This window comes from Haemaphysalis longicornis, unplaced genomic scaffold (genome assembly GCF_048455015.1).
Source record: "Haemaphysalis longicornis isolate Haplotype H1 unplaced genomic scaffold, Haemaphysalis longicornis Haplotype H1 scaffold_12, whole genome shotgun sequence".
Classification (NCBI taxonomy): Eukaryota; Metazoa; Arthropoda; class Arachnida; order Ixodida; family Ixodidae; genus Haemaphysalis; species Haemaphysalis longicornis.
Window position 1 is genome coordinate 117705327 of NW_027526225.1, and position 10568 is coordinate 117715894.

The 10568-nt window shown below is 43.4% G+C and overlaps 1 long non-coding RNA gene across 1 annotated transcript; it reads left to right on the forward strand.

Annotated features, from left to right (window-relative positions):
- The first annotated feature begins 7895 nt into the window (after positions 1-7895).
- On the forward strand, positions 7896-9932 carry LOC144162143 (uncharacterized). Its single transcript, XR_013320628.1, has 4 exons — positions 7896-8101; positions 9002-9131; positions 9209-9430; positions 9500-9932. It is a non-coding gene; the product is annotated as an uncharacterized LOC144162143 (long non-coding RNA).
- The last annotated feature ends 636 nt before the right edge of the window (positions 9933-10568 follow it).

Below are 10568 nucleotides of genomic sequence, written 5' to 3' on the forward strand. Positions count from 1 at the left end.
TCATTGATGCACTTGATGTAAGAACCTTTGTAATAATGTGGCCTCCATTTGCATAACTTGACATCTTGTCCCTGCTTGCTACAAAATCGGTTGCCTTCCGCTATGCACATCATCATCCAGTTTAAATTGGCTCGACATTACGGGAGCCATATCAGCAGCACAGTGTCCCTCAATCTCAGCTGTGACACACGGTGGAATAGTTTATGTGCAAGCAACTGCAGCTGTGTTTCTCTGACTGGTCGTAGACTCTCTCTCTCTCTCTCTCTCTCTCTCTCTCTCTCTCTCTCTCTCTCTCTCTCTCTCTCTCTCTCTCTCTCTCTCTCTCTCTCTCATGCACATACGCATATGTATGCAGTGTGTGCATGTCTCGGTATAACAGAATGACGCACTTGGGAACATTTTTATCTTCCCAATGTTTTGCCGGGGCTGAAAGTCTGAAGTTAACATCTCTACAATAAAATATGAATTAAATTTAATTCCAGTGAATTAGGGCCGAAACCAGCATCTGAATGTATGTAAGGCAGAGCATACTGGGGGATCGCCTGGTCCGGATTTCTACATGTGCATTGAAATCGCAGTACATGATTTGGAAAACAAAGAATTTTGTTCCGGGTACGTATAAAGGCCAGGCTCGTTTATGGCAGATTCTTTTCAAAAAAGTTTTTCTGGGCACGAATGCGCACCTTGCGCTTCAGGGACATGGGGCAGGATCTTCGAAAAAGAATTTGAAGGCACATTTCTAAGCCTCTCTTTTGAAACCACTCCTATTGGTCCATTTCCCGTGTGAAGAGTTGTGCAGCAAAGCCACAAATTTGCCTTACCAGCAAGGTTTGGCAAAAAGGGGAAAAAAATGAATGGGGGATAGTGCTGGGGGAGGCTTCGCGGACTTGTACACCGTTTACAGAGGGGCGGCCAGGTGCAGTCACGTTGGATGGTGTGATGTCGCTCGCCATTGATGGCCTTCAAGAATGTGCATTTCTCAGCGTGGCCTTCCATGGGGCCCGGGCGCATCGGCGACAGCCGGAGCAGCTTTATGGGCGAATGGGGCAATAATTACAGCGAAAGCTTTCTTAGTAAGACTGATGGCATCCTGTCAAAAAAGTAATGCAATTTCCCTTAGACTGGTTGGCCAACCGAAAAGCTGTCGTAAAAAAATAGCAAAACGTCCTAGAGCCTTCATTTTTTTTATATAAGATGGCTTAAATCGCTCCTGAAAGAATGTCTTCCCAGCAACGCGTTTGTGTTGAGAGGTGAAGCCGGTTTTCAGGTTGTCTGTGTAAGCGTGGTTTTTGTAAGCTGACTTTCCCACATTGCCTGTACTGCAGTGAAGCACGGTCGTCTACAGAGAGACTGTGATTGCACACAGCGGTTCTCACTCTTCTGTTCTCAAAAGCATCCCAAAACAAAGTACACGACAGTTGCCCACTAAGATGACTTTACATGAGTAACATCGGCCTTCTATTGTGTTAAAACGCTTTGTTGAATGTCGCGGAAAAGGAACGGTTCTTGGTAGGACAAAAGCCGGTCGAGGACAATACATGCATCGAGGAGGAGTACAATAGTATACCTTTATCTCATAAACCACGTATCGGTATACATTTAGATCGCCCGTAGATGCGTTTACTTAGTGCGCGAAAAATTGTCGCTTTCATGCTTCTCAACTTTCGTAATTGGATGGTAGATTTTTTAGTGTCGCTGGGCATGGGCACTTAATCGGACTACCAGATGTTGTGTGCCAGTTTTCAGAGACTATACTTATGGCCCATAAAGCTTCTTAAATCTGTTAATTATGACTGACACTCACCGCCGATATCTCGGGGGAAAAATCTCCCTACTAGTTCTATATAGAAGTTGTAGGGATATTTTTCACCGGAGATTGTTCAATTGTCTAACCGAGTCGAACTGGAATCATGGTTTCAGTTCGAGGTTATTGAACAATTGAAGGATGGTGGGCAAATTGTACTATAGTAAAACTGGCAAACCTGTACACGCAATGTCTAATGACCGCGAGTGTACGGCCGGAATCTTGGAAGTACGCGAACATCATCCTAATCCATAAGATGACATGAAGGGCTTGAAAAATTGCAGGCCGATCAGCTTACTGTCAGTCGTCTACAAGGTACTTACCAAGGTAATCGTTAACAAAATTTCTGCCGCCTTAGATTTCAGTCAACCTTAAGAACAAGCAGGGTTTCCTAAAGGCTATTCAACCATGGGCCATATTCACACGATCAATCAGGTGATAGAGAAGTGCGCGGAGCATACTGAACCCCTATATATATAGCCTTCATAGATTATGAGAAAGCATTTGACTCGGTCGAAACCGTAGCAGTCATTCAGGCATTACGGAACCAGGGGGTAGATGAGCATTATGTAAGAATACTAGAGGATATTTGCAATGGGTCCACAGCTACCGTCGCCATCCATAGGAGAGCAGTAAAATACCTATAAGGAAGGGCGTCAGACAAGGAGACACAATCTCTCTAATGTTATTCACAGCATGTTTACAAGAAGTAATTCAGAACATTGGACTGGAAATAGGTGGGAGTAAAGGGTTAATGTAGAATACCACAGTACCCTAGTAGCACAAATTGTTGCCGCAACGTTTCTGCCGTGTTGCCAATGTTGTGTAACGTTAGGCAACGTTACACAACGTGGTGACAATGTTGCCAAATGTGGGCCAACGTTGGACACATTCAGCAACATTCACGCAATGTTTACAAACAACGTATAGGCAACGTTGCCCGTATGCACGTCTTTCAACATTGCAACAATGTTGGCAAATGTGGCCCAACGTTGGACACATTCAACAACATTTACGCAACGTTTACAAACAACGGATGGGCAACGTTGCCCATATGCACGTTTTTGCACGTCGCAGCAATGTTGGCAAATGTGGGCCAACGTTGGACACATTCAACAACATTCATGCAACGTTTACAAACAGCGGATGGGCAACGTTGCCCTTATGCACGTTTTGGCACGTCGCAGCAATGTTGGCAAATGTGTGCCAACGTTGGACGCATTCAACAACATTCACGCAATGTTTACAAACAACGGATGGGCAGTGTTGCCCGTATGCACGTTTTTTCACATTGAAGCAATGTTGCCAAATGTGGGCCAACGTTGGACACATTCAACAACATTTACGCAACGTTTACAAACAACGCATAGGTAACGTTTCCCACAGGCACGTTTTCTTGCGTTGCAGCAATGTTGCCAAATGTTGGCAAATGTCATATTTATGATGTTAAACGATTGTATGGGGAGTTAATGAGCTGCCTAAAAATTCAAATGATCCTGTACAGCAGACTTGAATGTTTGCGATGTAGTACATGTAATGTCGGGATACGTTAATTTCGGGAGTGTGGTTACATGTTACATGTGATCCACAGTTTCTACAATGCCCACGAAAAATCCAGAAACATTGCCTGTGTGCTTGTTTATCAAGGTTGCCGCAATATTGAGGAATGTTAAATGTATAGCAGCTTTCCATTTATATATTATGTGAACACCACACTAACCCATGTTTTGGAGGAATTACGTCGCCTATAAAAGCTCAAATGGTTATGCACAACGGACGCCTTAGCCACAGTCTGCCATCGCCTCCTGTACTTTACTGTACTTTAGCTGCGTAGAATACGGCACTTACACACACACGCACGCACGACGCAAGCACATAAATTAAATCCCCATCGGCAGCCTGTCCACTGCAGGACGAGGGCATCTCCCAGTACAAGTTTTTGCCGAATGCTACACCAAAGGGGCCAATCTTGTTCTCGTGAATGGATGCCGTTTTCTTAGGCATCGCCTATCTGGTTTAGCCTCTCTGATATCCGCTGATGATATACCACAGGACCAGGAAGCACCCCTGACCGCGGAATATAACGGAACAAAGGGCGGTACCTGTACTAGATTTGAAGTTATTCAGAGGCAGACAGCAGGACACCCTACATCGATGAGTGATCATTTAGAGACACAGCTCTCGAAAAACTGCAGGCGTGCATGTGGAGGAGTGTCACGCTGAGCTTGTAGATCCCCCCCATGAAATCTAAAAGGAACCACGAGCGTTTAAACGTTTCTCAAAACGAAAGAAACGCGTGGTGCCGGTTCGATGGATGGCGCAACCAAACTCGACGACAGATCCGTTTATTTTAGTCCCTCATTTGTTGGATGATCACACAATATTACTACATGTAGAGTGGATACAGCCTATAATAAAATAATACCGCCATTCCGCGCATCGTGCGTTTCATTAAATCCAGGTGCTGCGCCGTTCTAAGACGGTCATTTTTTCAAAATGGCCGCCGTCTGTCCCATAAATGAAATTCGTTTTTATTTCATTTTTTTTTAGTAAGCGGGTAAATCTCATCGCCGTTCTTGGTGTTAATCAAAATATACCATAAATATGGGACCTTCCATTGAAGATTGAGCGCGAACCAAAGATTGTTTTGTTCAGGAAAAACTTGCCAAAACGCTCATTTATTTCTGTATCATTCTGTATAATTAAAATACACAAACAGCTTGGCTTCGTTTATGTTGGAGAACAGAATATTAACAGGTCAGGCAGGCAGATTCCTAATCATATCCAATACTCTTTCTAGCCTCGCTAAGTTATTGGTGTCGTGCATGAGCTCGCGTCATCCGCAATGATCGTGTTGGCCGCGGCATTCCTTTGTGTCGGGCGCATGGGCCCGGGGCGATTTCGTCCACGTGGAAGAAATCGAGCCTCTGTTAGTCATGCAGGCGTAATTATTATAATCATAATTACATCCTACAAATATAAATGTCCGTATTCTACCTGTTTCCTCTTAGTTTTAAGCTCAGTTTAAGCCAATCTTTGCCGCGCGTTATTTGTTTTCACCAATAAACAATAATGAGAAGTTTGCATTCCACCTCGCCTCCTACTTCTCGCTTACCCCTACTCCATTTATATGTCCCATTTGCACTTCAGCCTTCGTAATATCGCTCAAAAACAGCCACTTTCAAAAAGAATCATGAATTCTCTAGTCGTCGTGCTGTAGTCGCACTTTTCTTATGGAGTTGCTGAACAAATGTGTGCTTTTCTTTTTTTACGGTGAGGTGCCCACAATAATTTGAAGATGTGACTCAACAACGAGGCACCTTATTTCTATACCCGTTTTTTTTTTGTCATTCACTTTTTCTAAAGGTATATACGCGTACGACGTATACGCGCAAAAATTTCTTGGCGGCGTGCATCTGAAACATGAATTTCTTGAGGACACATTGGACTTACAATAACTGTAAGTGGTCGCTTTTGTTAGCTATGGACGTGTTTCCGTGAAGTCCAGTCCCCGTGAAATTTATGAACGTGTGCGATGAAGCGTCGCTATGCCACACCTAGATGGAAGCAATCAAGTTATATAGGTGCGACAGTCACGCTCTGCAAAATCACCAGTGTAAATCAACTTAGATCCGTGTAAATGTCACCCAAATAATAGCATTTCACTGATGTACATACGACACCAATTTTGCCATTCTGCGAATGCGCTCTTCCGTGCGGTATAGCAGTCAGGGCTCAACGGTACGCACCAGCCCCTGCAGGCCGTGTCGCTCATGCAACTGGTATACCGATTGTTTCATCTTAGTGTGATTTAGTTATTTTAGGAACCCACCACGGTGGCTGTTGTGCTGCTGAGCCCAAGGATTGAGCCCAATAACGCGGGTTCGATTCCAGCCTCCAGGCAGCGGCACCCGCTTTTTTTGCGGGTGTGGAGGCGAGAAGCGAAAATACCTGTGTTCGAGATTTCGCGCACGTTAATTAGATCCCCAGGTGGTCAAAATTAATCCGGAGCCCTCTACTACGGCACACCTCATCGCCTGTGTAGCGTCGGTGCGTGAAACTGCACAATCAGTCAAATTAGATATTTTAGGGCGATTTTAACACATCATTAAACTTAAAGAGCATAACACAGCTGCTGCGCATCGATAAAGCCGCGCGCAGCTTTCACCCTCGACTGTGCGTTGTCACGCATGGCCAGCTATCGGGCCGTTTTCGTGAGTCTTTTACAAATGCCAGTCGGGTGCGTTTTTGTCCACGTGCATGCCGCATATATCCAGGAAACTGACCGAATACAGCGCCTGCTAATTAACCCAACGCGCGCATGAAACGGACGGCGCAGCATTACGACGTCAGTGCATACGAATGAGAACTTGGGTTTCATTGCCGTGTGTTATTTCGCACTCATTATTTGCTGAATAAATAAATAAACTGGAATTACAACAAGAAAATAACTTTTTATGCCGTCATCAAATAGTATCGAGTTTACTCTGCTCCGACTTAGCTTCCTCTAGCCGCTCACTTCAGCATGTACATCCCAAATTTAACGCGGCCTCTTTACAACGCATGTTCTTTGGGGAACGTGCACCATATAGAAAGACAAACTGACCGGGTATACTCCGTGTTTTTCGTTCGACGTGTTGGCCGTATCTTTAAGAAGTTCGCGCAGATACACCTTAATACAGCTTTTTTTCATACCTGCCTGAAAACATCCACAAATGGCTTCCCAACTTTCCTTTCCTATTGTTGAAACATTGCACGCCTTTCTTAAGTAGTAGATTACGGCTGTATTACGAAAAGGTAATTGTGAATCGACAAGGGAAATTTCCAGTTCCATTTTGCTAAGTTTTCACAAGCATCTCGCACTTTTAACTCTCTGCCTTAAAGGAGTACTGACACAAAATTTTTACTTCATTTTTTTATTGGCTAGGTGTAATAGGTGTAATATTTGGTATACGTTGCAGTGAAGGGGTATTCTAGCGATTGCGCGATCGAAATGGCGACCTTCGGAAGCCTATTTAGGGCCTCTTTAAATCATGCGTGGCGGGTTGTTTTTATGTTGCCGCCTGTATATCCTTGTTTTCCTTGTTGCTGGATCCTCATAATTGCTTGAAAAAATTAATTTACTGGAGAAATTTTACATGCAAGCTTCTGTGCATCTGTGACGTGGGAGTGCGAGCCATACATGTCGCCAGCTAATTACAATCGTACGTGTTTTCCCTTCATGTTGCCGCAGTAATTACAGTTGATTCATGAAATGGATTCAAACCCACAGTTCATGTTCTTTAAATTGCCCCCCCCCCCTTCATGTGAAATTTAGTCATTTTTATAGCCCCTCTGATCAGCGAACGTTCCAACTAGTCCACACCTTGCACCCTTGTTTGAAATAAACAACATGAAGTGGGCTGTTTTATATTTCAACTTCCCCATAGACATTTCACCTACCTCGAGCGCCAAAGTCAGAGCACCATCATATTGTAACATAAATGAAAAAATAAAACAAAACAAAGACCTAACCCTGGTGTGATACCCATTTTCCAGCCGATACTGCCTGTACGAAAGATCATTGACCTATTTCAAGGATCTTTTGTCATTATACAAACAGACCTTCCAAGTAAGCTGAAAACTAGCTTCCCCATTTTCGCTTTTGTTCCCTTCCATTAGCATTACACATATATATCTTCAGATTTTTCCTGGTGTAATTTTTATTCGTAAGAGGCTCCAATGCATCGAACACTTGTCGCGTTCTGCTTGGCGCGAAACGAAATACAGGGCGCCAGGCGTTCTCAGGAAAAGCTTCTGGGAGAGGCACGACGTCTCGCGCGTTCCTTTCTTCCTACATGCCTTATTTTTTTGTTTTCGTCGTCGCCCCGTCCCTTCTAGAGTGTGTCGCAAAGGAAGTTTTAGCAGCCGAGCGCGAAGTTGGGGATGGCCGAAAAAAAAAAAACGAAAAGAAAAGGCTTTCGTCCTTGGCCAAACGTCCTACCCTCCTCTCACACGCGCACACGTGCGCGCCGCTCGCAGAGCGGTCCCCTCCTTTTTTTTTTCTTTATTATAGCGGTCCCCTCCTGCTCCTCTGCGCTTGGCAGCCGTGGCTGCCGTCAACAGTTGCTGCCGTGCGTTGGGTTGTGGAGAGCGAACGAAAAGCGCGCGCTTTTGCAGAAACCAGCAGCCATGCATCCTGACAATCAAGCGGAATGGAGAAGGGACCAATACGAAATTTTGTTGTGTGGCCGCATGTTATGGCGAATATTTGTGGGCTGGAAAGCGTGGAAAGTTCATAGCAACCGACCAGTGAAGGTAAGCGCTCGTTTTTCTGAGCTCGCCTCGTTCTTTCGAACGCAGTTTACTTCGTAAAAGAGCGGGAACAAGACTGCCCTCCCGTTTCTAGCTTCTAAGCATAGCCTTCTTGCTTTTGTGAATGCGTACGGTTTTAAAAGGTGGAACATGTATTCAGCGCTTAAATTTTAGGGAAAGAATATAATGCGAAATGATGTGGGCGCTCAGAAGTAGATTTTTTGTTATGATGCTGAAATCGAGTGTAGGTTCTGCAAGAACCTTGATACGTACGATTGGCTTTTAATGCACTTCTCGCCACAGCTGCTCACGCGCGCGAGAAATAAAACTAACAAGTTTAACTTCGTTGTCATGTTTAATTTCACGCGAGTTTCAGCGGCATGCTGTTCCAGAACACTATTTAGCGTTGCAGTTAAGCCATGTTATGAGCTGCTTATATGCTAACCATCTTACGATGTAAAACGACGCCTTACGTCTTTGTAGTATCCACAAACTTTCCATGTGAAAAGCTGGTGTTCGTCGGATGCTTATAATTATAAAGAAAATGGCATAGGCAAAAAAAAAAACAGCTCAATGCCAGTTTTTCGAGAACAAACGGTAAATTTAAATTAGGCAACCAAGGAAACACATGTAATTTGTGTAATGTTTCCATTCTTGACAATTGCCTGTTTTCTCATTTTTGTTCGTTGTGTTTTTATGTTTATGGGCACTGAGGCAATTATCGTCTTCTTTCAATTAATATTGCCGACGTGCCCCGTCGTCATCAGTTGGTCGGCTCGCTTGTAATTGAAAATTCTCTGGCACGCTGTCTGAAGACTTTTCACTTAATTACTCAATGGCCTGTAAAGAAAGCTGTGAGGTATTTTATATAATTAAGTACTTTTGTCCTTTTCTGTTTTCCAGGAATGCTTGAGAAACCCACTCATGCGATGTGCGTGTCATAAATTTAGTTGACACAGGCATTAGAAAAAGTTAAACAAGCAAGACAAAGTGTAAAGTGGGAAGGCCTGTTCTGCTATATTCCTTCTTAAAGGTAAGATTTTCCCCATTTGCTAAAATTTGCTTCACTTCAGTTTTCTGCATCACTTCTATATACTGTTTTGTTTTCAGAAATGCCTTCATATTTACCGGCACCACAAAACTGACACACGAATAAGCTCATCTGGAAGAAAACGTCATCCAAAGTGCAAGTAAGCTTTTGAGCACGCTATGTGTTACAGCATTGCCCTTTTGTTTGCTTTCCAGGAATGGCTGTAAAATCTCATTTGCACTGCTAGTACAAGAAAATCGATGCGGCCATATTGTATACCAAAAGTCCTGGTGTTCTTAGAGGTGAGATATTGTCTACGCTGCAACAACTTTGTAACTTCTCCTGAACTACACATTCCGTTCATTTCGCAGAAGCGTCGCACTGGGTTCATGGCCGTCAAGTATGTCATCAAATTGACTTGTCAAGACAGAAAAACAAGCAAGCCCAGGAGGAGGATCATCGTCTGAAACAGTGTACTTGCGAAATTCAAGGCTTTAACAGAATACGTATTCGGCTCGATTGTTAATAGTAAAATAAAACGCACATGTCCTTTCATCTTAAAGAGTGTCAGTGTTGTTATTTACGCTATCTGCATGTTCCTTGCTTTAAAATTCCGCCATTTCTTAGTTCGTTATTTTGCCGGACTGCCTTAATTCTGTGTGTTGATCAGTGTAGGGATCAAATGTATGAATATACAGGTCTAAAATGCCGGTTTATACCTTTCAGGAGTTTATGCAGACGAGGTTTGAACTGCTCGCTTATCATGCCGTCAACAATCGTCTCTCTAGAAAAAGTTAACTTATATTATTTTCATCTAGTTATTGTTGCATGTATATTTGTGACTAAGTTACCTGTACATTGCTGCAATATTATTGCTTCCTAAGAGAAACATTGCTTGAACGTCATATCAACAGTGCGCGGATGTGGCCCACGTGGTGAAAAAACGTATTTATGAAGTCGCGGTAACGTTGTAGGAAGCATCGCTTGGACATTAAAGCGACGTTTTCTAAATGTTACCCGCACGTTGGAAAAATGTAGTTGGAAAGTTACCGCAAAATTGTAGCAGTGTTATTGCAACTTCATAAAAACATTGCTTGAACGTTGAAGCAACGTTCCTTGTATGCTAACTGCATGTTAAAAGCATAGAGCTAAAGTTGCTACAAGATTGTAGCAATGTTATCACAACGTATGAATGGTACAGGGATATGCTTAAATATGGTATGCACGTTGCAAAAATGTAGTGAAAAGTTGCTGCAACGTCATCAAAAAACGTCTCATAAACGTTGTTCAAATGTGTCCCGCAAGTGGCTGAAAGGTTGCTCCAATAGTGGAGCAACGTTGGCGAACGTCAGAAACAACGTTACCCAAACATTAGAACAGCACCCTTCAAACGTTGCCCCCATGTTGGAGCAATGCTAATATCATGTTGACGCAATGTTT